The sequence below is a fragment of the Manis javanica genome, chromosome 4, assembly GCF_040802235.1.
Source record: "Manis javanica isolate MJ-LG chromosome 4, MJ_LKY, whole genome shotgun sequence".
Classification (NCBI taxonomy): Eukaryota; Metazoa; Chordata; class Mammalia; order Pholidota; family Manidae; genus Manis; species Manis javanica.
In genome coordinates this window covers 12,764,905-12,792,593 of record NC_133159.1, presented here as the reverse complement: position 1 = coordinate 12,792,593, position 27,689 = coordinate 12,764,905, and the positions used below count along the sequence as shown (strand labels likewise).

The 27,689-nt window shown below is 45.5% G+C and overlaps 1 protein-coding gene and 1 long non-coding RNA gene across 2 annotated transcripts in view; one reads left to right on the top strand and one right to left on the bottom strand.

Annotated features, from left to right (window-relative positions):
- Positions 1–27,689, bottom strand: part of ACTL8 (actin like 8) — an 86,142-nt gene that overhangs the window by 46,483 nt on the left and 11,970 nt on the right. The window lies entirely within an intron of this gene.
- Positions 14,611–17,528, top strand: LOC140848829 (uncharacterized). The gene is made up of 2 exons (XR_012130025.1): positions 14,611–15,626; positions 16,025–17,528. It is a non-coding gene; the product is annotated as an uncharacterized lncRNA (long non-coding RNA).

Here is a 27,689-nt window from a genome sequence, read left to right as displayed (position 1 = left end):
AACAAAAAGGAACCCTACAGTATGGGAGAATATATTTGAAAATGACAGATCTGATAAAGGCTTGACGTCCAGAATATATAAAGAGCTCACACGCCTCAACAAACAAAAAACAAATAACCCAATTAAAAAATGGGCAGAGGAACTGAACAGACAGTTCTCCAAAAAAGAAATACAGATGGCCAAGAGACACATGAAAAGATGCTCCACATCGCTAATTATCAGAGAAATGCAAATTAAAACTACAATGAGGTATCACCTCACACCAGTAAGGATAGCTGCCATCCAAAAGACAAACAACAACAAATGTTGGCGAGGCTGTGGAGAAAGGGGAACCCTCCTACACTGCTGGTGGGAATGTAAATTAGTTCAACCATTGTGGAAAGCAGTATGGAGGTGCATCAAAATGCTCAAAACAGACCTACCATTTGACCCAGGAATTCCACTCCTAGGAATTTACCCTAGGAACGCAGCAATCAAGTTTGAGAAAGACAGATGCACTCCTATGTTTATCGCAGCACTATTTACAATAGCCAAGAATTGGAAGCAACCTAAATGTCCATCTGTAGATGAATGGATAAAGAAGATGTGGTACATATACACAATGGAATACTACTCAGCCATAAGAAGTGGAAAAATCCAACCATTTGCAGCAACATGGATGGAGCTGGAGAGTATTATGCTCAGTGAAATAAGCCAAGCGGAGAAAGAGAAATACCAAATGATTTCACTCATCTGAGGAGTATAGGAACAAAGGAAAAACTGAAGGAACAAAACAGCAGCAGAATTACAGAACCCAAAAATGGACTAACAGGTACCAAAGGGAAAGGAACTGGGGAGGATGGGTGGGCAGGGAGGGATAAGGGGGGGGAAGAAGAAGGGGGGTATTAAGATTAGCATGCATGGGGGGGAGGGAGAAAGGGGAGGGTGGGCTGCACAACACAGAGAGGACAAGTAGTGACTCTACCACATTTTGCTAAGCTGATGGACAGTAACCGTAATGTGGTTGTTAGGGGGGACCTGATATAGGGGAGAGCATAGTAAACATAGTATTCTTCAGGTAAGTGTAGATTAAAAATTTAAAAAAAAAAAAGAAAGAAAGAAAGAAAAGGGGGATTATTCCTTAACAGGATAAAACTATTGGTAAATCAAAGATCAACGCATGCTTTAAATATCCTTAATGTTGATCACTTAAAGGGTGTCAGATGATCAGCTATGGAGGTACTCTTTTCTGATAATATTCCTTTCTCTTAATTAAAAAAAAAAAAAAAAAGCAGTTACTGTGTGCTGACCTCCAATGAGTTCTGCACAGTGGTATAGAGGGCATGTCAAAGTGTGGGCAAAGGGTCTGTTTGTTTCTACGCAGAAGATCAAGGCCTAGCTTGGATACCCAGAAAATGAACTAAGATACGATATGAGGAGGAGCTTCCGGCATCAGCACTCTCTGGAGGACTCGTGCCGGGGGATGATCATCAAAAAGCCTCCACAGGGATCCGGACGATGCTGCGGTTGTGGCTGCATCCAGCCCACCGTCTCCTGGACTTGCCATAGGAATGAGGAGGGAGATGTCTAGACTGGCATGTGCATACAGTGAGACAACGAATTTGACCGGATCTGTACTGTTGGAACTCAACCAGGAGTTGGGAGGGGTGCAAGTTGTAGCACTCCAAAATCTCATGACTATAGACTATCTATGGTTAAAAGAACATATGGGATGTGAACAGATCCCAGAAATGGGCTGCTTTAATTTATCTGATGGTTCAAGTACAGTTGGACAATATCCATCATATCATAGATAAATTTTCACAAATGCCTAGGGTGCCTAAATGGTTTTCTTGGCTTCACTGGAGATGGCTGGTAATTATAGATTTGCTTTGTTTATGTCACCGTATTCCTATTATGTTAATATGTGTGTGCAAATTAGTTAGTAGTTTAAAACCTATACATACTTAAGGTACTATACAAGAAGATATGTCAAAGAAATAATCAATCCTCCCAAGTTTCCTTCATATGCTACATCTATAGCTTTTCTTCTTCCTTCCTAATTACAAACCTTAAATAGAATTCGTGCCTCATATCGAATTTACCGAGTATCATAATTCCTCCAGGTGGTAAAGATACCTCGAGACAAGTGCTGGGCATAGAAGCCACAGGGCATAAATCTGCAAAGAAGTAAAAAGCTAACCTTTGCAAACAATATGGCTTCTCTCTCACTTACCAACTTTACATTTCCCTGTATGGCCCCGGAAGATGACTGGTTAGCCAGAGACGGGTAAGATTCCTCAAGGGAGGAACAACCTAAGACAGGCACAGTCGCAGGGGGGCCATCAGGTGATAATTTGGGGATCAACAGAGGTGAGGCTCAGAACCTCACCCCCCCTGCTTTGAGAGAAATCTTCTGCATCCGTGGATGTCTTGCTGCCCTTGTCTAGCCTGGATTAATACTTAGTCCATAGGCACACACCTGATCATCTGATCATCTATATTTGCCTTCTTACAGCACTAAACTATGTTTTCTACCTTTATCTTGCATCTACCTACCACTTCAGCATTTTATTAAAAATAAAAATAATAATAATAATAGGAGAAATGTGGGATCAACATATAAATCAAGTACAAAAATCAAATGAATATTCATATTTGACCTGATGGTTTATAGGTCATATTGCATGATCAAAACCGAAAGTTTCTGTGATGACTGCCCTTGTACTGTTCACCATGTAAGAATTTATTCACTCTGTAAGAATTCGTTCACCATGTAAGAACTTGTTCGTTATGCTTCAGAAGATTGGAGACTGACGAGAATTAGGCTTGAGATGGATTAATGATTGTACATTGAGCATTGACCCCCCTATACTGAATTTTATTGTTGTTAACAACCATTTGATCAATAAATATGAGAGATGCCCTCTCAAAAAAAAAAAAAAAAAAAAAACAAGACCCATCTATATGCTGCCTACAAGAGACGAACATCAAACCCAAAGACATACACAGACTAAACGCAAAGGGTGGAAAAAGATATTTCATGAAAATAATAGGGAGAAAAAGCAGGGGTTGCAGTACTTGTATCAGACAAAATAGACTTCAAAACAAAGTAACAAGAGACAAAGAAGGACGTTACATAATGATAAATGGGTCAGTCCAACAAGAGGAAATAACCATTATAAATATCTATGCACCCAACATGGGAACATCTACATATGTGAAACAAATACTAACAGAATTAAAGGGGGAAATACAATGCAATGCATTCATTCTAGGAGGCTTCAACACACCACTCACTCTAAAGGACAGATCAACCAGACAGAAAATAAGTAAGGACACAGAGGCACTGAACAACACATTAGAACAGATGGACCTAACAGACATCTACAGAACACTCCACCCAAAAGCAGCAGGATACACATTCTTCTCTGCACTTGGAACATTGTCAACAATAGATCATACACTAGGCCACAAAAAGAGCCTCAGTAAATTCAGAAGGATTGACATTGTACCAAACAGCTTCTCAGACCACAAAGGTAAGAAACTAGAAATAAATTATGCAAAGAAAACAGAAAAGCCCACAAACACATGGGGGCTTAACAATATGCTCCTAAATAATCAATGGCTCAATGACCAAATAAAAACAGAGATCAAGCAATATATGGAGACAAATGAAAACAATAACTCAACACCACAAAACCTGTGAGATGCAGCAAAGGCCATGCTAAGAGAGAAGTATATTGCAATACAGCCTACCTCAGGAAAGAACAATCCCAAATGAACAGTCTAATCTCACAATTAATGGAACTAGAAAAAGAAGAACAAATGAGGCCCAAAGTCAGTAGGAAGGACAAAATAAAGATCTGAGCATAAATAAATAAAATTGAGAATAAAACAATAGAAACAATCAATGAAACAAGGAGCTGGTTCTTCGAGAAAAATCAACAAAATAGATAAACCCCTAGCCAAACTTATCAAGAAAAAAAGAGAGTCTACACACATAAACAAAATCAGAAATGAGAAAGGAAAAATCACCACAGACACCACAGAAATACAAAGAATTATTAGAGAATACTATGAAAAGTTATATACTAACAAATTGGATAACCTAGAAGAAATGGACAACTTTTTAGAAAAATACAACCTTCCAAGACTGACCCTGGAAGAAACAGGAAATTTGAACAGACCAATTATCAGCAACAAAATTGAATTGGTAATAAAAAAAAAACTACCTAAGGACAAAATCCTGGACCAGATGGCTTCATCACTGAATTTTATCAAACATTTAGTGAAGACCTAATACCCATGCTCCTTAAAGTTTTCTAAAAAGTAGAAGAGGAGGGAATACTTCCAAACTCATTCTATGAGGCCAGCATCTCTCTAATACCAAAACCAGACAAAGACACCACATAAAAAGAAAATGACAGACCAATATCCCTGAAGAACATAGAAGCAAAAATACTCAACAAAATATTAACAAACTGAATTCAAAAATACATCAAAAAGATCATCCATCATGATCAAATAGGATTTATTCCAGGGATGTAAGGATGGTACAATATTTGAAAATCCATCAACATCATCCACCACATCAACAAAAAGGACAAAAATCACATGATCATCTCCATAGATGCTGAAAAAGCATTCAGCAAAATTCAAGATCCTTTCATGATAAAAACTCTCAACCAAATGAGTATACAGGGCAAATACCTCAATATAATAAAGGCCATATATGACAAACCCACAGCCAACATCATACTTAACAGCAAGAAGGTGAAAGTTTTCCTTTAAGATTGGGAACAAGACAAGGATGCCCACTGTCCCCACTGTTATTCAACATAGTACTGGAGGTCCTAGCCATGGCAATCAGACAAAACAAAGAAATACAAGGCATCCAGATTGGTAAGGAAGAAGTTAAACTGTCACTGTTTGCAGATGATATGATATTATACATAAAAACCACTAAAGAATCTATCCCAAAACTACTAGAACTAATAACTGAATTCAGCAAAGTTGTGGGATACAAAATCAATACACAGAAATCTGTTGCTGTCCTATGTACTAATGATGAACTAGCAGAAAGAGAAATCAGGAAAACAATTCCATTTCACAACTGCATCAAAAATAATAAAATACCTAGGAATAAACCTAACCAAGGAAGCGAAAGACCTATACCCTGAAAACTACAAGACACTCATGAGAGAAATTAAAGAGGACACTAATAAATGGAAATACATCCCATGTTCATGGATAGGAGAAATTAATATTGTTAAAATGGCCATCCTGCCTAAAGCAATCTACAGATTCAATGCAATCCCTATCAAAATAACAACAGCATTCTTCAACAAATTAGAGCAAATAGTTCTAAAATTCACATGGAACCATAAAAAACCCCAAATAGCTAAAGCAATCCTGAGAAGGAAGAATAAAGCTGGGAGGATTATGCTCCCTGACTTCAAGCTCTACTACAAAGCCACAGTAATCAAGACAATTTGGTACTGGCACAAGAACAGACCCATAGATCTATGGAATGGAATAGAGGGTCCAGATATTAACCCAACCATGTATGGTCAATTAATATATGATAAAGGAGCCATGGATATACAATGGGGAAATGACAACCTCTTCAACAACTGGTGTTGGCAAAATTGGACAGCTACATGTAAGAGAATGAAACTGGATTATTGTCTAACTCCATACACAAAAGTTAACTCAAAATGAATCAAAGACCTGAATGTAAGTCATGAAACCACAAAACTCTTAGAAGAAAACATGGGCAAAAATCTCTTGAATATAAAGATGAGCAACTTTTTCCTGAATATATCTCCTCAGGCAAGTAAAACAAAAGCAAAAATGAACAAATGGGACTACATCAAACTAAAAAGCTTCTGTACAGCAAAGGACACCATCAGCAGAACAAAAAGGCATCCTACAGTATGGGAGAATATATTGGTAAATGACACATCCGACAACGTGTTAACATCCAAAATATATAAAGAATTCACTTGCCTCAACACCCAAAAAACAAATAACCCAATTAAAAAATGCGCAGAGGATCTGGATAGACACTTCTCCAAAGAAGAAATTCAGATAGCCAACAGGCCCATGAAAAAATGTTCCACATCGCTAATTATCAGGGAAATGCAAATTAAAACCACAATAAGATATCACCTCACCAGGTAGGATGGCCAACATTGAAAAGGCAAGGAACAACAAATGCAGGTGAGGATGCAGAGAAAGGGGAACCCTCCTACACTGCTGGTGGGAATGTAAATTAGTTCAACCATTGTGGAAAGCAATATGGAGGCTCCTCAAAAAACTCAAAATAGAAATACCATTTGACCCAGGAGTTCCACTCCTAGGAATTTACCCAAAGAAAACAAGATCCTAGATTCAAAAAGACATATGCACCCCTATGTTTATCGCAGCACTACTTACAATAGCCAAGATATTTAAGCAACCTACGTGTCCATCAGTAGATGAATGGATAAAGAACACAATGGAATATGATTCAGCCAGGAGAAGAAAACAAATCCTACCATTTGCAACAACATGGATGGAGCTAGAGGGTATTACACTCACTGAAAGAAACTAAGCAGAGAAAGACAAGTACCAAATGATTTCCCTCCTTTGTGGAGTATAACAACAAAGCAAAACTGAAGGGACAAAACAGCAGCAGACTCACAGACTCCAAGAAGGGACTAGCGGTTACCAAAGGGGAGGGGTGGAGGAGGAAGGGTGGGGAGGAACAGAGAAGGGAATTTAGGGGCATTATGATTGACACACATGGTGTGGGTGGGGAGTCACAGGAAGACAGTATAGCACCATGAAGACAAGTAGTGCCTCTGTGGCATCTTACTACACTGATGGATAGTGACTGCAATGGGGTGTGGGGGGGCCTTGATAATATGGGTGAATGTAGTAACCACATTGCTGGTCATGTGAAACCTTCATAAGAGTGTGTATCAATAATATCTGAATAAAAAAAGAAGGAAGAAAGAAGGGAGGGAGGAAAGAAAAGAAAAGAAGAAGGAAAAGAAAAGAAATGAAAGAAGGATGATGTCCCTGAAGGAGGGTTATGGAATAAACAAAACAAAGGGAAATGACACCAAAATGTATCATGTGACATGTGCATTTATGTAGCACTGTCTGTAAGAAGAATTTACATAGGTACGGAAAGGAAACCCGCTCTGCCCTTCTGTGTTCCTCTTGGCCTCATGCTCACATTCATCCCCCGTTTTCTTAACTCTTCCTCTCACTTCACACAATTCAGACAAGAAAAACAAAGATCTCAAATCCAAAGTGAGATACCTGATTTATCTGGCCCCCTTAATTCTCCAAAACACAGCCTAGAAAGACAAAGCAAAATATAGATCTGATAGCCAAAAGGGATTATGTATTCTTTACTGAGAGGAAAGCACTTTGAGCTAATTACTCTTATTTTATACAATTTTAATAAGCTTATTAAGCCCATTGTGGCAGACACGCCTGAAGGTGACCCTGGTGATCCACATCATCAGGTAATCTCCTCCCCTTGCAGGAAGGCGGGACCTGCGGCTTGCTCTAACCAATAGGATACTGCCAAGTGACGCACTGTCACTCCTATGACTGTTTCATTACGTAAGACTGTCTTAGCAGGTGAAGAGAGAGACACTTTCCTGCTGGCCCTGGGCATGCAAAGGGCTATGTTCTGCACTGTGGATGGAGAGGGCCACGAGGCAGAGGCCTGTGGGTGGCCTGCAGGAGCTGAGGGCAGTCCCAGACAACAGCCAGAGAAGAACTGATCCCCTCGGTCATTCAACCACAAGGAAATGAATTCTGCCTACCTGAACAAGTTTGGAAATGATTCTTCTCTGACCAAGCCTCCACATAAGAACAGAGTGAAGTCAATATCTTGACTGCAGCCCAGTCAGATCCCGAGCAGAGGCCACAGCTCAGCCGTGCCTGGGCTCCACGGCCACAGAAACTGGGATGTAGTAAATGGGTGTTGTTTTCCACCTCTAAATCTGTTGTAATTCGTTATGCAGCAAGAGAAATCTAATATACTCATCGAATGAAGAAATAAAAGGGTGAATTGAGACAAATATACCAAGAACTCTAAGACATGAGCATTAGGATAAAGAATAGCAGATACAAACTAGCTAACAACTGTTTGGGACTATTGTGAGTTAGGGCAAAGGACCCTGTAAGCACCCTGTCCCAGCAAGGGATGGACACCTAAGCCTCTGAGGGGCTTGGGGGTGGCAAGGAGATAGAGGGAGCAGTGAACATTTGAAGCAGCAACTATACTGCAGTGACCTATCCATGGGTGCTCTTACCATCCCCCAAAACAGAAGGGGACAGTCCAATCACCTGGTCAAGAAGCGACAGCACACTGAGGAAGGAAACCTTTCTAGTGAACGAGCCTGGCTGTGTGTTCGCCAGCACACACTGGGCACACAGCGCCAGGTGCTGACTGAGCACACGGGTCCCCAGGCTGGAGCAGTCCAGCTGGGCACACTGAGGGCAGGTGTTGCCTCTCATGTTACAGATGAGAGAACAGGAGTTCAAAGGTCAAACAGCCTGCAAGTGGCCCAACAGCATTCAAGCTGGCTCTGCTGGGCACCAAGGCCAAGCTGGCACCCATCCAACTCCACAGCCCATGCATGCTCTCAATACACCTGCCCCCTGGGCCTCAGTCTCCCCAAGCTACAAAATAGGGAGAAGCCCAGTGCTTATCTCAGGAGGAGTAATGGGCTCATGCATGGACAGCACTTGGGAGACAGCCTGGCAGGAGCAAAGTGCTGCATCGCCCCTATTGTTCGGCACCCCTCTCAAACACATGAGCACCAAAAGAATAAAAAGTTCAATTTCTCAACAGTAACAACTCCTGGGGAAATGGGTTATTATAAATCACTTTTCTGGCTTTGTAACATCCCTGTGAGGTACAAAAGGGAGGGGTATCTTCCCATAACAGAGACAAGACAATAAGGTCTGAAATGATTGACTGACGACCCATCCACACAGTGAGAGGCAGGATAGAAGACAGACTCCAGTATAGACCTAGAGGGCAACTCGGGGCCCACCCCAGAACCCCAGGCTCCAAGTTATTAACAGTTCAACTGGCCCAGACATCCCCTTGTTCCAGCCCAGGCCAAGAGCTATGTCTCACTCCAGAATTCCAAGCTGGGGGGCCCGAGAGACGCATCGCCCAGAAAACCCAGCTCCTCCTTACAATGGGAGTGAACACTCACCTGCAGAAGAGGCCTGTGGACATGGCTGTGTAGCTTCAGTTCCCCCAGCCTCATGAGAAACCAAGAACTCATCTCTAGGACACACCAGGAAGCCAGAGTTGCACAAACCTCGGCATGCCAAAGAGCAGCAGGCATGGGATTCCTACCCTTCTTCCAAGCCAGTTCCAGACGCAACACAGCATTAAGGAATGAACATTCTAAATAACAAAAATCTACCTTCATAGAGAGCCCCCAGGCATAATCTGACACAGGAACCTAGCTAGGATCATAAGAGCCAGGATATCACCCTCCACTCTGGGCTCCCCCACACCCCCTACACAGATGGGTCCAATAAAGGCTTTTGGAACGAGTGCATCAGTAAAGTACTTTACAACTCAGGGTTTACGACTTGTTTTCCCCCCTACACAAGCAGATACACAGAAGCAGCTGCAAGGATGTTCACAACAGAGCTGTTTATAGATAAGGAAACAGGGCAATTTGTCCAAAAACAGAAGACTGGTCAAATTACGGTACATCCAGACAGCAGACTTCTCTGTGGTCTGTACAGATGCTTTGTGAACATTTCTTCACATGAAAAGTATTAAATATTTCAGGTTAAAATGTGAGCTTTGCTATTACATGTATTATCATCCCTTTTGTGTCCAATCAAATACAGAAAAGGGTTCAGAAGGTCATGGACCAAGGCAGTATCTGTGGGTAATGAGATTAAAGGGATTTCCCCCCTCTTGCTTATCTGCACTCCTCATTTCTCCTACTGGGAACACATATTGCTTTGTACAGGTCAGCAACCAAAGACGAAATAAGTAACTTAGCTTTTAAGGCCAGGGAGCACTTTCACCCATATTATGTCTTATAATCCTCAAAACCAGAAGCAGGGGCACCCCTGGCCTCCCGATTGCCAAATCCAACTTGAGCTGTCTGCACCGTCAGCAGCATTTAATGCTGTTTCTTCCTCTCTCATCTCCAGAACTCTCCTTCTCTGTGGGGGGATCCTAACTAGGTCCTCTGGGGTCCGGGGATGGGCTTTGGCTTGGGGAAGGTGCATGCCCCTGGAGTTGTACACCAAAGGTGTATGTGTTCATAACGTATACTTTCCTAGAGAAGAATCCAAAACCCTCATATACTTAAGGATGCCTATGACTCCTGAGAGGTATGGTCTGCTGACCTAGGCCTTCCAGAATAGCCTCTGCCCATCTCCTCTTTGTTTCATCAGGCTCCTTCATTGGTGGCCCATTTTTCAGATCTCTCCTTCTCTTTGTGCTTCCCGTGACCTGTCCTCTGTTCTAATAGACCAGCCAAAGATGTGTCCTGTAAGAGTGCGGGCCTCTCATCTCAGCATCTCTGCCCAGTCCAAGAAAGCTATGTGTCTCTCTGAGGGAAAAGTATGCATTGATTTTATTATGGATCTAAGTGGTTCACACCCTCCTGAAGCCCATGCACAAATGGTCCCTGGAATGAGTTGAATAGGGTCCCCCAAAATTCATGTTCACCTAGAACCTCAGAGCATGGCTGTCTTTGGAAATAGGGTCTCGGTGGATGTAATTAGTTTAGGATCTTGAGATGAAATCATCCTGGATTTTAGCTGGACCCTAAATCCAATGACTTCTAAGTTCCCGGTGTCCTTAAAAGAGAAGGAAAAGACTCAGAGACGCATGGGAAGGAGGCCAGGTGAGGACAGAGCGGAGACGAGAGTGACGCAGCCACACAGCAAGAACGTGTGGGGCCACCAGGAGCTGGGGGCAGGATCCTCTCTAGAGCCTTTGAAAGGAGCGCCGCCCTGCCGACACCTCGATTCCAGCGTGGTGAGACTGAGTTCAGACTGTGGCCTCCAGAACAGGAGGGAATACATTTCTGTTCTTTTAAGCCACCCAGTTTATGGTAATTCGCTATGACAGCCTTGGGAGACTGATGCAGCCCCCAACCCCAGAGAGACTCTCGGCCCCAGTTTGGAACCTCTCTGGTAGGAACCAGTAGTTCATGAATCTGCAGGCCAGAGCTCCCTGGACGCTGCCTGTGGCTGCCTCTCCACCCTTCAGCCTCTGGGCTGCCCGCCCCCGCCAAGGCCCCACCCCTGCTCCTCTCTGATGTTCTTGACTCAAGACTGGTTCCGTCAACCCAGGCTCTGAAGCCAACACCCTCCCCGCACCTCCCACATCCTATTAATAAAACAAAGTAAAAATTAAATTACTTCTAACACACCCCCAGTCTGCTTTCAAGAGGGCCGGATGGTTTCAAATTCTAATTTGCTTTCCAAGGTCTTAAAATAATTTCACAAGAGCCCGGCGATGCCCGCCCCCATCCCCGCCTGCATCTCACGGCAGGATTAGGCAGCAGAAGTCCAGGCTACACTCAGAACAACAAGAGGGAGAGGACAGGGCCTGGACAACTGGAGAGCTGGGATCTCCCCCTGACCACTTCGCAGACTCTCAGGAACGTCTTACACAAGACCCCAGCCCTCTGTGGACCTCGGTCCTCCCATCTTTAGTGTTACGTGGAGGCGTTCTGAGATCTGTCCAGGCTAATGCTACATCTTGGCTACTGCCAGTCATTACACCAGAGGTTCTAACCCTTCTTGGATTTATGGAGTGTGACAGAGCACCTCGTGTTCACCCAGATGCAGGTCCCCCTCCCCAGGCGCGTGGAAGACGAATCCCCAGCCTCAGAGGGAGCCATGAAACCAGCTCTGGCCTATGAAGTGAGTGCATAAGTGATCACTTCTAGGAAAAGGCATTTAAAAGGCACTGGGCCTTTTTAACCCCTTTAATGGTGACCGTAGAGGCCCCATGTTGAGATGGCAGAGCACCCAATCCACCCTGGATCTCTGAGTCACAGCCTGGAAGAGACCTGTAGGACCCCAACCTCCCTGAGAAATAAGTTAGCTTAAGAGTGGCCATCTTGAAGCCCAAAAAGCCATTCTGATATATGACTCAGAGGGAACAACTGAAACCAGGTAACTCCTCTGGAAAAACAAGTTAATCAATCATGACTGCTGGCAGCGCTAACCTTTCGGTTAGTTAAGCATAAAAGCTGACCCTACCTTGCTACACCCCCAGGACGTGGCACTAACCCAGAAATCGTAGGTTTGAAAAATTACTGCCTTTGTAGTATTGTTATCTTGCTATGTAGTATTGTTATCTTGTTACTACAACATAATCTGTAACCATGGTAAATCTCTAGGGCTGAATGCCTCAGAAAATCCTATATAACCACTTAGTTGTAAGTACTCAGGGTCCTCGTTGAGACCTGCTGGACGGGCTGACTTGGACCCCAACTAGTTGGCTTCCGAATAAATTCCTCTTGCTTGTTGCATCAAGAAACGTCTTTGGTGAGTGATTTGGGGCGGCGCCTTCCTCAGGGGAATCCAACATTTGGGGGCTCGTCCGGGATCATGCGCTCACCCCGCTTCACTCCCGAAGTCGCTCTTGGAGGAAGAGGTAAGATTAGTGGCGCCTTGAGTTGTCTGTGTTCTGTCTTCTGTTTTCAGTGAGACCGGTCAGAATTCTGTAAAGGGGTACCCACTGTCTGGCAGCTGTCCCGATCCTGTAAAGGGGTCGAGACTGCGGTCGGTAGACGTACTAGGAGCACCGCAGGCTGCAACCCTGAGGGACGCCTCGGGGAGGTTGGGAGGCCAGGGACGCCTGGTAGCCTCCCGTCTGTTTTTCTGGCAAGGTGAATCTGATGAGATAGGGTTGATTTTCAGGCGCCAGGAATATCAACCCTCTGATTCCTTTCGGTTTCTGTTTGAAAATCTGAGAAAAAAAAAAACAAAAAGCGGCCGCTGTGTGTCTAATCTGTGTGTGTCTCTGTTTTTTGTGTCTTTCATGTGCCTAATAATTGTTATACTGACAATGGGACAGACTCAGACAACCCCCTAAGTGTGTAAATGAATATATCTTTCTACCTCCGGATGGTATTAATGAAATTGATTTAAAGACAAGCGCTTGTGAAAATTGAGTGTTCTAAAACTTCCAGAAAACCTGATAAAAAAGTGTTAAGCATTAATGCTAATTTGGGTTTGCCTGAGACGGGCATGTCCTGGTAGTTGTCGGCTGCCTGAGTTTACCTAGAGTCATTTGAGTCATGTTATCTGCTAAATCTTTTAAGAATAGAATGCTTAGAAGCTTGGCTTTGTCTAGTGTTCAGTGGGGGTCTTGTGAGTAGGCTAGCATAGTTGTTGCAGGTAAGTGAACTGGATAAGTGTGGCAAGTGAACACCTTTTTAATTGTGTGTTGCAGTGTGTATGCCTACCTGCAGCCTGAGAATCTTTGTAGTAACTTAAAGCCTTAGAGTTTTGTTAAGTTGAGAAGATGTGCTCTGTGTTTGCTGGGAGATTGTGCTGTGAAGCTCATAGTTGCAGAAATTGTAGAATGTGTTCGTAAGTTTGTCAGTCTAGGAAATGTTGGTTTGACAGTTTGCAGTGTCCTGCTTCTCAGTGTTCACTGGAGCTTGAAGTTTCTAATAGTTTTGAGTTCTGGTTAGAACTGCTTAAAGTGATAGAGAGGGCATTTCTCTATGTTGAAAGATCACAGCAGTTTCTCATGCTTAAAGTCTCAGTGAGTTGCCATGAAATCGTAATGTTAAAGGGACTAAAAGCTAAAGTTTGTTAACAACTGTATAACCTTTATTTGCCTTTGAAATATTTTGTTATTAAAAATAATTGCATGGCCTGAAAAATTGAATTCCTAAGCAGAATAGTAACAAAGCTTTTTTCAGCTGATTAAATGCACTTAGTTAACAAACCAAAATTTATTAAACTGTAGAATCTGGACAAGATTATGTTTCTCCCAGAAAAACAGGTTTCACTGTAAAAGTTTAGATAGACGAACGTGTGACCACTTTTGAGAAAAGTTGTAATAGATTTTTTGAGAACCACCAGGTCTTCTTGTTTAATTTATATGCTGTATGTTTTAAAAAAAAAACATGGGGGACTCTCCATATTTTTTAATGCAAATAATCTTAGAGCTTTTAATAGAATTTGCATAGCAGCTTATATCTACTATTAAAGAGTAAAACATTCTTGAAGCTTTCAGGGAAAACCTGTAAACTTAAGCACTTTCTCTGCTTTTTTGTATCTGGTCTTAGACACTTATGCTGAGTTATGTTCTTATTATTTTCACTGTTTGTAAGCTATTGATTGTAAGCCAAAGGTCATCATTTCTCAGTCCCTAAATGAAGAAGTAAAATGCCTGACCTCTTTCATCTCAAATCATATTTCTGGTCATATCTGAATATCTGTGTGAAAGAAAGAGACATTTAAATTTGAGATTCTGCTTAAACTTTTAAGTTGAATTTGACTATAGCCATATTCATTCTTTGTATGTATCTCTAACAGGTCTTTTGTATGCCTGGTGATATTATACTCTGCCTTGAGTTTAGACAGTTCTTTCAGGTAAATATGAATTCTTATTGTAGCTTTTTTCCCCTCCTGAAGATGAAAGCAGAAGAATCTACCATCTGCTACCATTCTCTCAAGAACGCTTAGTAACCTAGAATTAGTTTGACTTTCTGTATGTTGTCTTTAAAAATTGACAGCAGCAGTCTCCCCTGCTGCCCCACTTTTTAAGATATCTTGTTTACTGTGCTGAGTATATAGACAATAAATGTGTAATGATAGTTCTAAAAAAATTAAATGCAAAAAGGTGCTTTTACCTCTAGTTAACTCTGATATTTTCCAGAGGGCCCCTGGAACATGTCAGAAGAATTTTTTCTCACTAGAGAAAGTATTTGACTAATTTGGCTTATTTATCTGATATATATATATTTATTTACCAGGAAAGCACTGTCAAAGAGAATGATGCTAAACTTTGTTACTAAATGTTTTGTATTACAGAAATATCAGAATTTCCTTATGTCAACTGTTTTACAGTAAGCTCTCATCAGATCTTTAACCATTGTCATTTGTAAGTCTTTTGTCATTTATAGTATTATCCCTAAACTGGTAAAGAACTAGATTTCAGCAGAACAGGTATTAGTTACATAAGATTACATAAACTAAAGAAAATGATTTTGTGTCTTTTTGTTTCAAATGTTGCTGGTAAAATGTTTTAACCTTGTTCTCTTAAACTGACAACAGTTTAGTAAATGACTATCTTTATGAGCAGAATTGAAACATCCTTCTCTCTACTTGATCCCTCCAGAGTTTAAAAACTTTCAGTGACTGTTTTTATATTCCATGGCAGTATGTTTATTTGCACGAGTTCAGTAAGAATCTGCTTTCCTTGTGAGAAGACTACTTAAGAACACTGGTTATACTACCAGGGCTTTGACTGGAATGTCGTACCTGAGAGACATGTGCATAGACTCAGATGTGAACAACTTTAAAGAACTAAGATTGACTTTATAAAGCCAACAAAGCCCCTTGGAAGAACTGGCCTAGTACCTTGCTTACAGAGTTCCCAGCAGCCTTACCAGGTGAGTAAAGAAAGTCACTTCCTGGCAGGTGCAGAGACCTCGAGAAGAGAAGAATTCATCCAAATCTACAGGTACTGCAGGTAAAGCCTGATGGCAAGTCTGGCTTGGCTGTCTGGCCTCAAGAGGCCTTTAAAAGTTCAATCTGAAATTCCTTACAAAAAGTTCCAGCAAAGCATATTTAAAAGAACCTGTGTAATCAATTGCTCTTCTTGCTGCACCTGTGCAAATAATCAAGCCAGCTGTTAATTATTTTCTTAACCTAGTTACTTCTAGTAAAAATGAGAGTGATTTTAGAGAGAAGTATCGTTTCAATAATGTAGCCTCCTTCCAGAATAAAAAAATCCAACTCCAGATGTTGCTACATAACCTAATAACACAATTTGTTTTATCTTGCCTAGAAGCCACAAAACTGCAAATAGTAATAAAAATGAAACCCAGAATAGAAGCGCCAGCCTTCTGAAGCCCTCTCAACTGACCAGTGATGGAGACCTAGCTGCACCCTTTACTGCGCCCCCTTCTCAGCACGAAGCAGCCAGAGCGGTCATCGCCCCTTTTCCCTAGCAGCAGCTAGAGTCTCTATCTGTAGAAGAAAGAATGAGACCATACCCATAGCCTTCCCTGGTAAAAACAGGTATTTAATCCCTCCTCCCAAGAGATGGTGGGCTTGTAACACTGGAGTGACCCCATGTGTCTCTACTTCTGCCTTCAACTCCTCCCGTGATTTCTGTATCATGGTCCAGTTAGTACCCAGACTAATGTATCATGATGACTTATCATTCGTGGCAGAATTAGAACCTAAACTAAGGTATAAAAGAGAGCCAGTCTCACTCACTCTAGCTGTATTACTAAGAGTAAGAGTCGCAGCCGGAGTAGGACCAGGGGCAGCTGCAATTATACAAGGAAACCAACATTATGAAGGACTAAGAATAGCTATCGGTGAAGATTTGAGAACTATAGAACAGTCTATTTCTAAACTTGAAAAGTCCCTAACCTCTCTCTGAAGTAGTGCTACAAAATAGACGAGAGTTAGATTTACTATTTCTAAAAGAAAGTAGATTGTGTGCAGCTCTAAAGGAAGAGTGCTGCTTCTATGCAGACCATACTGGAGTAGTAAGAGACTCAATGTCTAAATTAAGAGAAAGATTAAATCAGCGAAAGCGAGAACGAGAAGCTAACCAGAGCCTGTTTGAATCCTGGTTTTCTAGATCCCCATGGCTTACAACTCTAATATCCACTTTGGCAGGACCCCTGCTTATTTTAATATTGCTCCTCACCTTAAGTCCCTGCATTTTAAATCGAGTAATAACCTTTATTAGAGAAAGAGTAAGTGCTGTGCAGGTGCTAATGCTGAGACAACAGTATCATACCCTCACACAACAAGAAGAAACCAACATTCCATGATTAGAATGTTCAGAAAAAGAAGTGGGGAATGTAGGACCCCAACCTCCCTGAGAAATAAGTTAGCTTAAGAGTGGCCATCTTGAAGCCCAAAAAGCCATTCTGATATATGACTCAGAGGGAACAACTGAAACCAGGTAACTCCTCTGGAAAAACAAGTTAATCAATCATGACTGCTGGCAGCGCTAACCTTTCGGTTAGTTAAGCATAAAAGCTGACCCTACCTTGCTACACCCCCAGGACGTGGCACTAACCCAGAAATCGTAGGTTTGAAAAATTACTGCCTTTGTAGTATTGTTATCTTGCTATGTAGTATTGTTATCTTGTTACTACAACATAATCTGTAACCATGGTAAATCTCTAGGGCTGAATGCCTCAGAAAATCCTATATAACCACTTAGTTGTAAGTACTCAGGGTCCTCGTTGAGACCTGCTGGACGGGCTGACTTGGACCCCAACTAGTTGGCTTCCGAATAAATTCCTCTTGCTTGTTGCATCAAGAAACGTCTTTGGTGAGTGATTTGGGGCGGCGCCTTCCTCAGGGGAATCCAACAGACCCATCCTGGGGAGTCACCCAGCTCACCTCGAACTTTGCAAGGTCAATAGCAAATGGGCAATAGACTTGGTTGTTTTAAGCCACTGAGACTGCAAGAGGTATGTATGTATTAATGCAGCACTGCCTGGCCTGTCTGACTAACACAGATACTATTTCCTTTTAAGGATCTGATGATGAGGAATCTGGGCAGAAAGTAAAAGGGACTTTCTCAAATTCACAAATTGACAGCTATCAAACCCAGACAGAATGGCAAACGGGATGGGAAGTGGGGAGCAGAGAGATCTTAGATTGCCTCTAACTCAAGCCAGACACAAGGCAAAGGGCAGAGGTCAGAGGTGTCTTCCCACAGAGGTTCACCCAAGTTGAGTGCTTAAGGAGGAGAGAAAGAAGAGGAAGGAAAAAGACTTGAAAGAGGGCCAGCAGGTGCAAATGCTCAGAGAAGAAATCAAACACGAAGCTGCCAATCATTTAACATGGCTGGAGTCTCAGGTGTGTACAGGGAACAGGGGCCAGTGAGGCAGAGAAAGGAACACCAGGGAGGCAGAACGGACCAGAGGCTTTCCCATGAGCCCATCCTACCACCAAGCCAAACCAGCCCTGGGCAGAGGTGGGCTGCACATGGGGCCTTCCAGAAACATGCGCAGCTTCCCCTAACCCTGAAGAGGCCCTATCATCCATCCCTCTATATGGCCACTCAACTCTGGCGCTTCTTCAGCAGGCCACCTGCCACCTCTTCCGCTCAAGAGTGGAAGAACACAGTCAATGTCTGGAAGAGTGAGGTCCGGGGACGCACCACCTCGGCTGGGCTTAAAGCCCCAGATACACCCCAGCTGAGGCTAATGAGACACAGGGCTGTGCCCAGGATAGCCATTTCCAGTTAGAGCGGAAAAGGCCCTTAGATCTCTAGTCATACTCCTCCCTGGACAAAGAAAGATGGGCACAGAGAGTGGAAGCAGCTCACCTAAAGCCACACAGCCAAATCCCTAGAACGCAGACTGGGTCCCATGCATGCTGTTCTGTCTTTAAGTACTCTGCTTCTTAAGATGCCAGGGTCCTTGGGATTTCCATTTCACCAGAAACTCGCCCCTCTCTGAATCAGCAACCATGCCCAACGACACACTGATACCCAACAATACAACTGGGCCCAGTTTTAGTTTTCACGCAGGAAGGAAGGAAAGGACAACCCAAACTCTCACTGGGAACAGCTAAGCTTGGACCCCTCCATGGGTTCTGGCAGAGACCCCAGCCCTGTGCTCCTCACCACTCCCACCCCCAGGATCCTGAAAGACATCCTGAGAAATGGCCCAAGAAATGCTTCAGCCGTGCAGCCCCTCTGCCCAGTGAGACTCCACTATGGAAAGAGCAAACCTTTTGCACCCAGGCCAGAAGAATCTCAAGGCGTGGTGACAAGATAAACCCTTCCAGCTCACCCCAATTTCCTAGAGGCGCCTCAGTCCATCTTGGCCCTGGGGGCATTTCACAACTTGCTATTAACAAGGAACATGCCCTTGGCTAAACCCGCATCTCAGGATAGGGCGATGCCCAACTGTTCCCCAGAACCAGTTCGGACTCATCTGCCTCCCATTCAGCCCTCAAAGCAGCCAATGAGCACCATTACCCCTGACACCAACTTCCAGAGAGCATGACATGACAAGGGAGGAAGAGGAGAGGCCCCAGCTTCAGATGGCACACTCTAGGGCACAAACCACCATTCTGCTCCCTCCCAGTCCTGGCAGACATCACTAATCAATCATCAGATTCTTTCCCGTAAAGCCAACGCATCAGCCTGGAATCTCTCTGCACCCCGCTCCAGTTAGCAACGGCCATCTATCAGAACTGGTGCACTAGATGAAAGCCATTTCCACACCTCCTATCACCGGCCAAAGATCTCAGATATGAGGGCTGCTTTCCACCTCTGGGCACACATTTATCTACTGGTGTAAGTAAAAGAATCAGGACACACTTGCAAGTGGGAATGATGCATGCCTGGAGCCCCAGGATAAAGAATTTCATGAGGCATTCTGCCAAGCGACGGATGCTGAGCACACAGAAGTCACAGGTTGGGGGAGGTGGCATGCCTATGATATAAACAACTGGTTAGCACTCTGGACAGGCTGAGGTTCCTCGAGAACTGGGACACAGAATCAGACTTCCTGAAAGTTCTGACCTGGTGCCACATGCACATTATGTACATTTCTTGGGCACTTGTTCTGCTGTGGTTAGGTTATTGTCTTAGAAACAGGAAACAAAGAAGAGGGACAAATAGACTCCTTGAAAAGGACCAATGTAAAAAGTGAGGTCACTCGAGGGATTGGTGCTAGAACCAGTCTTATTTAAAACCTTTACAAGTGAGCCGAGTGGAAGACAGTAGACGAGACTGCCAAGTTCGCAGATGGCATTGACGCTGCCTGGGAGGGAAAATGAGGCCATCAGGGACACGTGGCAGGGAGAAGGGAGTAGAGCAGGGGAAGCAAAGCCAAGTCTGTGCCAGGGAGATGGGCCCTGGGAGAAAGTTGTTGCCCAAGTGCCTGGAAGGCTGCAGGGAACCTCCGTCCCACCTCCTGAAGCTGCCCGTGTACCAGCGGGGAGCAGAGGGGCCCAGAACAGGAGCAAGACAAGTTCAGGGCCAACACAGAGGTCCTCACTGCCTGCTCCAGGCACTGAGCAGCTCAGAGGATCTAGCTTGAACCAGGATCTCTCTGTCTTCTAGGTCCAGACACTGCCTCTCAGAGAGGACAGCTCTCCTCAGAGCCGGTTGAAGGCCCAGGATGAAGGCTGCTCGGGTGAGTCCCCTCCTGCCCAGGACTTGGTGCTGCCCTCACCACGAACATCTGTCCACAGCTCTAAAGCTTTCTGTGGCTCCCTGTGGCCCTCAGGGGCAGGTCACAAGTCTTGGTTGGGGAGAAGGGGCAGAGGCGTGCAAATCCCATCCGTATCATTTACAGGCTGTGTGACTGAGGCCAGTGATTTTACCTCCCTGAGCCTCAGCATCTCCATAGCACAGATAAGGACAGCTACTCCCAGAGTTGAGGACAAGAGACAGCAAGTGACAAGAACCCCATGGATACTCAAGGAGTTGCTATTATCAATCTGGACAAGACCGTCCATGATTTTTCTTCTCAGCCTCCTATCTAAACCTACCACAACCCTCAGAGACTAACAGCAGGCTCTCCAGTCTCTCAGGCGTGCTCTTCTCCCTGCAGTGGCCTTCCCTCCACCCCACCTTAGACTCCTGGGTAACTGTTCCCCTTCCAGTCCTCGTGTTGAGTGACACCTCCTCCAGGAAGCCCTCTCTGACTCTTCCAGGTAAACCAGGCACTTCCCCACACTGCCCTGGGAATCTCCTGCTCTAGGACCTTCACTCCCAACTCCATGCGAGGTTCGTTAGCCTTAGTCTGTCCATCCTACCAGACCGAGAACACCTAGGGCAGGTGAATGTTGGGAGGAAAGAAAGGAGAAAGAGGGAGGAGGGGAGAAGCCTCAAGGAGCTTGAAAAGAGGAGCTTTCACACATAAACAGGTGCATGGAGCTGAGTCCAGCCATAAGACGGAGAGGGCCTTCTTTGAGTTGAATCAGGATGAAGACCGAAGTGGCCATCAGGCTTAGCTGTCCCCCTGACAGGGGGCTGTAGCCTTTTGATGGCACACCCCCGGCCCCGGCCTACAATGGTTTCCTTCCGGGTGTCACCTCTGGGTCTGCCTGTGCTTTTGATGCTGGTGGCACAGCCCTGGTGGCTGACTTCCTGGCTTCTGGCATCTCTGTGGTCACTGCCCTTAAGAACCTCCTGCCTCCCTGGTCTGGTGCTGGTTAATGAACTTCTCAGCCTCTCCCATCCTAAAAACCAACTCTTTCCTCCATTTCCAGGCAGAGCTAACTCAGGCTCCTGAAGCCAATCAATGGGGTGGTGCAGGGACGGCCTCTGCAGGCTCCTCCCAGGGCCCTCATTCCTGCCCCACCCAGCTGGACCTCTGGGCTCCAGAGTTCCTGCCTCATGGCAGCCCAGGGTCTCAAACTTGCCTGGTGAATTTAGCCAATCCCTGCCCTATCTGGCCTCGGTCCAAACCCCTGTATTTTCAGATACCATACGTAACACTGCTCTGATCTCAGTCCTCTCCTAGGAGCCGGCAGGGAGCCTGCCAAAGCTTCCAGGAGGACGCATCTCCCAGGAACCTCTGGGGCTCTACCTCCTCCCCGCTAGGCTCCAGGACTGGACCTCCTGCATATGAATCAGATACATGAAAAGGGCTGAGGGCCATGGGGGAGGCAGAGCCTGCCGGGCACATGCATCCGACTAGGCGAGAGGGGCACCTATCGCCTGAGATGGGGCAAAGATACTGGCAGTAAGACTCCAAGGTGTTCCTCAGCCTCCCTCCAGCTGCCCTGGATCACTTGCCTCCTTCTGGCTGGAAGCAAGGGCACCACAGCTGCTCAGCTGGCAGAAGAGTTTTCCCCACCAGCAAAAAGGGAGAAATGCAGGGTCAGGACCAAACGCAGGAAATAATCATTTGTCAGAGTAACAGCCCCCACGGCCCCCACTGAAGCCAAATGAGGCCCAGTTTTGGCCTCAGAGAACCCTGGGCTTTGGTTCCTAAGCAACTGGCAGCAGGTGTGCTTCTGATCGTCCTGGGTGTGAAAGGGTGTGAAGAGACACCTCTAGGGTCATGGTGAGAACCAAAAGACCACAACACCGGCATGAACACAATCCTGCCACATCCTCAAAATGGCCCTAGGAAGGTGGTGGCATCGTCTCCCCCACGTTACAAAGGAGAAAACAGAAGCTTAGGAATCCCATTCACCTCACAATAACCAGCATCTATTCAGCACGGGCCAGGCACTGTCCTGCACTTTGCCTGGATTACCTCTTTTGATCCTCTCACTAACCCTGTGAGAGACCCTCTTATTACGCCACATTACAGACAGGGAACCTCGGGCACACAGAGGTCAAGAATGGTGCCAAATTCACACAGACTCTGGGACAGCAGAAATTTGAGCCTTGTGGTCCCATGTCATCCCCACCAGGTGAACCTGCCCCCCCACATTCTGTAAAGTAGAACAGAATCAGGCACTCCAGTAAAGCTTGTTCCAGACGGGCCACGGCTAGAGTGGAAGACCCAGTAAATATGTCTGTGTACATGGGGTGGGGCCTGGCTGCCACTATACCTTCATCAGGCCGTCTCCAAAACAAGCAGCATTTATGAACGCCTGCTATGTGCTCAGAAAGTGCTTCCCTTGCACTGTCATTATTCCTGTCCTCTCATTTCACACATTTGGGACCAGAGAGGTGAGACCATTTGCCAAAGCACACACAGCAAGACGTGGTGAGCCACCAGCCCCTGACTCCCAGCCCGGTGCTCTCCTGACTTCAGAGGGGCGCTGGCCGCACTCAGCTGGTGGCCGGGAGCTGCTTGAAGAAGCACATAAAACAAGTCCCTAATCCTCGTTATTAATGTAAATAATATTCCAGCAAAGAAAGCAAGCTGCCTGCCTCCCCAGGGGGCTTTGGGGATTACATCTACAGTGTCCAACACAGCCAGGACAATAACCAATTGACTCTTATTAAAACTCCAATAATACTGGCTTGATTGCAGCTTTGATATGCGCCCTGCTGTGAGTGGGGGTCAACCACATTAGGAAGATGTAATTAGACTAATAAATTCCCGGCAATCCTTTTTTTCCCTCCCTCTTTTCTCCAAGAATACCTCATTACACACGTGGAGGCCCATCATGAGCTCTGCTGGGTCTGACCAGAGAAAGATCCCTTGTGCCCCAAAGTTTCAGAGCCTGTGGGACTCACTGGTCAAACTGTAGAGGCTCCAGGGATCTGGGCACATAGGTGGGATTGGGATTTATTACAGGACCTACAGTCGGGCCTTGAGAATCTGAAAGACTAGCTGCAGGGGACTGGTAAGGGGCCAGACTTCAGGGGAGAGTCAACTTCCCTCAAGTCGCAGAGGTCATCCTAGCCCTGAACTGCAGAGGAAAAGCCCATCTTCTGGGATGGGAGAAAGCTTACAGAGAAGCTCCCATTTAGAAAAGACCCTCCCATGCCTCCTAACCTCTGACTTTCCAAAATACAGTTATTCTGTTACGCTTGTTTTGAAAATGTGTGTTCCAACATGTTCCATGTATGAAGGAACAATTTGAGCATCACGTAAATGTCCTGCTGGCTCATGTAAGATTTCAGCCCAGAGAAACACCAAGTAAACAAAGTCACACCCAGCTCACAGGAGCCACCTAGGAATACACACACACACACGCCTCACAGCACAACAGCTCCACCCATCCACACCTGCCCTTACACACATTTCCACCTGAAGTTCCTTCTTGTATTACTTCACAAATAACTTCACACCCTCCCTCTATGTCCCCTCAGCCTATTTTGAGTTTTTTCTCCCCATCCTCTTGTCTATTTCTCTGTTTATCTTTGTGTTTGTTCTCTTCCTCTTATATACCTGGTAGCAGATGCAGGAGCCTGGCTGGTGGCCAGCAGGTAGAGTGGGCACATACTCCTACATGCAAACTTTCGGGTTTTTTCAAGATCAAGTGCATCAAGATTCAAGGTCAAGATCATTTTAGCATTTATGCATTTCTTAACCTTAAATGGGGGTACAACTTGGCTACCATATTATTAGATTCTTACCTTTTTTAATGTGTCACTGACAAAGTACTTGAGTGTTGTGTGCCCCTAACCCCAGCGTCCCATAAACCTGTGGTTTTTACTGTGCAATTCTGCCTCGGATGGTGATTTTGAGGCACACCCCTGTCTGTGACAGCAGAGGCGCTCTTCTTCCCAAGGGCAAAGCATCCTGCAAGACAAGGGCAGTGCGTGCAGGATCATGTCCCCATCACACAGAAGGGAACATAAAGCCCAGAGGGCGTTCAGATTCACCAACCTCCTAATAACCTCATGCTGGCCCCATTGTCTTGGGTTTTTATGTTTATTGTGCACCTGTTCTATGTCCAATGCTATGCTCAGCACTTTAAAGCCAAGTTCAAGGCAGGAGAGCTGGGTGAGAACAAGCTTCCCTTAGAATTCCTGGGTTCAAATCCCAGCTCTACAAGTTTGGCTCTGTGACTCCAGTGCCAGCCAAAAGGTGACAAGACATGGGGATGTTGGATTGTGGGCTGCGGGGCTTCTGCTCTTAGACCCAGGTTCAAATCCTGACTCTCTGACTTCCTCCTTTGCGGCCCCAGGCCGATGACCTGGCCCCTCAGCCTTAGTTCGGTCATCCATAAAGTGGGCTGAAAGGTGCATGTGCCTCACGGGGTGGTTGGTTGTGAGGATTCACGGGATTCCGTGTGCAAGTCATCCGTGCAGAAGGCCCAGCACATGAAGCAGGAGGTGAGGGGGAGGCGCCACCCTGGGCCGCCTCAGCTGAACCCCACCCATTCTCCTGGTCTCCTGGTTAGGCTTCCCAGCAGCCTCCCTCTCCAAGGCCCCGGAGGGTGCCAGCCCCACCCGTGCAGGAAGAGAATCCCCTTCTAGTTTACTGCGCCATCTCGAGGCAGCCCTCCGGACCACAGCCTTCCCTGCCCAGCACCCGTATATCTGCACCTCCGTGAAGAAGGCTCCAGCGCACTGACTGGGCCTGTGGGCGACCCAGGCCCTGCCTCCCAACACCCACCCCTCCCCAGGAGATGCCGGCACTATGGAGCCAGGGAGAACTCCACTACGGCACACTGCTGGAGGACAGGCCACTTCCCCAAGGACAGGCTCCTCTCTGACCCTCCCAGGCCACCCCAGCAGCCCTGGGACCAGCAGCTGGGGCTCGGGTGGACGTGAGTGAGCACTGCCTGAATACTTACTGTCCTACCTGCCAGGCATTTGACATGCAGCAACCACTTGGTCAAGGAGGTCATCTACCTCCACTTACAGATGGGGAAACAGAGGCTCAGAGAGGTTAAATGACTTTTCTGCCAGGAGCACAAAGATGGGAAGCAGCAGAGCTGGTATCCAAGCCAGGTCCAGGACCACGTCACAGCGTTTCCACTCAGCCACACCTCCCCGCCAGCTGCCAGGTGTGTCCAGCTTGTCCTCTATCCCCCAGTTCACCCACCTGTGACATGGGGGCAATGCTGGTCCCATACATATCACTGGACTATCCGAGAAGCAAGGAAGAGGGCAAGGTGCTTTGAGAATTAGGAAAAGGAACTATGGAGGGACAGGAATCTCCCCTAGTACCCTTCCCTCGGTGGGAGCTGTAAAAACTCAGCTTCCGACCCCAGCGTCACTTATCCAGCAAGCCAGCCTCTCCCCTGCAGTATATCAGGAGCCTGTGGCCTCTGCTTTAGCACTTCCGGTGGCAGGAGCTCACTGAGCCCAGGCAGTCTGTTTTGACTTTAGATCCCTTAGCTGCTAACAGTCTGGGAGCCAAAAATCCATCTCCCTGGCAGTTCTGCCCAGCAGACCCAGAGGATACCCCCTCTGGGATAAAGGACCAACCCCACCTTCTTTCCCTGACAGTGGTTATCATGCACCCTCCCTCCCCCCACCCAAGTCATATCTTTCCGGGCCAAACATTTGACTGCCTTCAATCCACCCTCCTAGGACGAAAAGAATGATGACGAACATAAAGGTAACATCAGCGGCGAACATTTAAAGAACATATGAGAGGCACTATTCCACGTCAGGAGTCAGCAAACTGTGACCCATGGCCACGTCCAGCTCACTGCCTGTTTTCAGATGGCCTATGAGCCAAGCACGGTTTTTGCATTTTTAAATAGTTGGAAAAACATCAGAAAAAGAAGACTCTTTTGTGACACAGGAAAAGTATATGACATTCAAATTCCAGTGTCTATAAATAAAGTTTTATTGGAACACAGCCATGTCCATCATTTACATATTGTCTACGGCTGTTTTCAAGTTACTACAGCAGAGTTAAGGAGTTTGGCAGAGACTCGGCCTACTGAGCCTAAATGTTTCCTATCTGGTCCTTTACAGAAAAGGTTTGCCAGCTCCTGTTCTATATATTCTATATGCATCATCTCCATCCTTACAATAGCCCATGAGTAAGTCAACACTGTGATCTTCACTTTACATAGGAGGAAGCCAAAGCTCAGAGATGTTACGAAAATTGCCCAAGTCCCACAACCCCATTGGTTGTCACGCCAGGATTTGAACCCAGGCAATTTGACTCCAATTTCTGTGTCTTACCCACCCCCTTATTCTTCCTGGCTGGAGTCTGAGGCTGATAATTATCACACACCACAGCCCCAGTGCAGCCATTTCCCTCCCCTGCCTATTGGTCCTCCAGGCTTCACTGCGCATGGTGGGAATGACCGGAGTACCTGGTCAGCTCATTGGCCACTATGACCCCCAGATCCTCTTCTAATCCTCTTGGCTCTTTTAGGTCTAAGCCCACTCTTAAAAGGGCCTATAAATCCATTGCTCTCTGAATACAAAAGAAATCGATATATAAGCACCCTCCAGACTGTGGACAGCAACAGATGTGATAAAGTTGGTAGCTATAGCCAGAGGTCTCTAAAAATTTATGGAAGCCAATAAATCTTGCTCTTGGGCTGCCCACTGGCTTCAAATAAACCTGACCTACCCATGATCTCACAGAGGTAGAAAGTAGAAGGCCCTGGGACTGCTGTCCAGGTTATGGAAATCTCTAGGCCACCTACCCTGCTTTTATCTCTCTGAATATACAAGGGGAGAAGGTAGCATGCTCTGTTGCCATAGGAACTAGGCAAGGCTTGTCTGCAGCAGGAAGAATTAAAGATAGACACTAGAGGTGGAGGTAATCCAAAGGGAGGGGGTCCAGGCACACAGATTCCTAATCCGTGATTCAAGTTTCTCAAAGAGGTTTCTGCCCCATTATTAACTCTGAGCTTAGGAGTACATTATAAACCACAGGTTCATCAATAAATCTAGAAGGCCAATATTTGATTTTTATTTATTTGAATAGTTAATGTAGCTGTATCTCATGCAGCTGGAAGACACACAAATAACCCAGCCCAGGCAATGCAAGCTGGTGACCTGCACACCAGGTTCAGTCCACCTAGTTGCTGTTAATTGACCGAAACATTTGTTTTTTCCAAAAACTTCTAAATCTATCACCTAAACTTTGAAGTATTTTACAGCACAATTCAGATTTTTGGCTTTT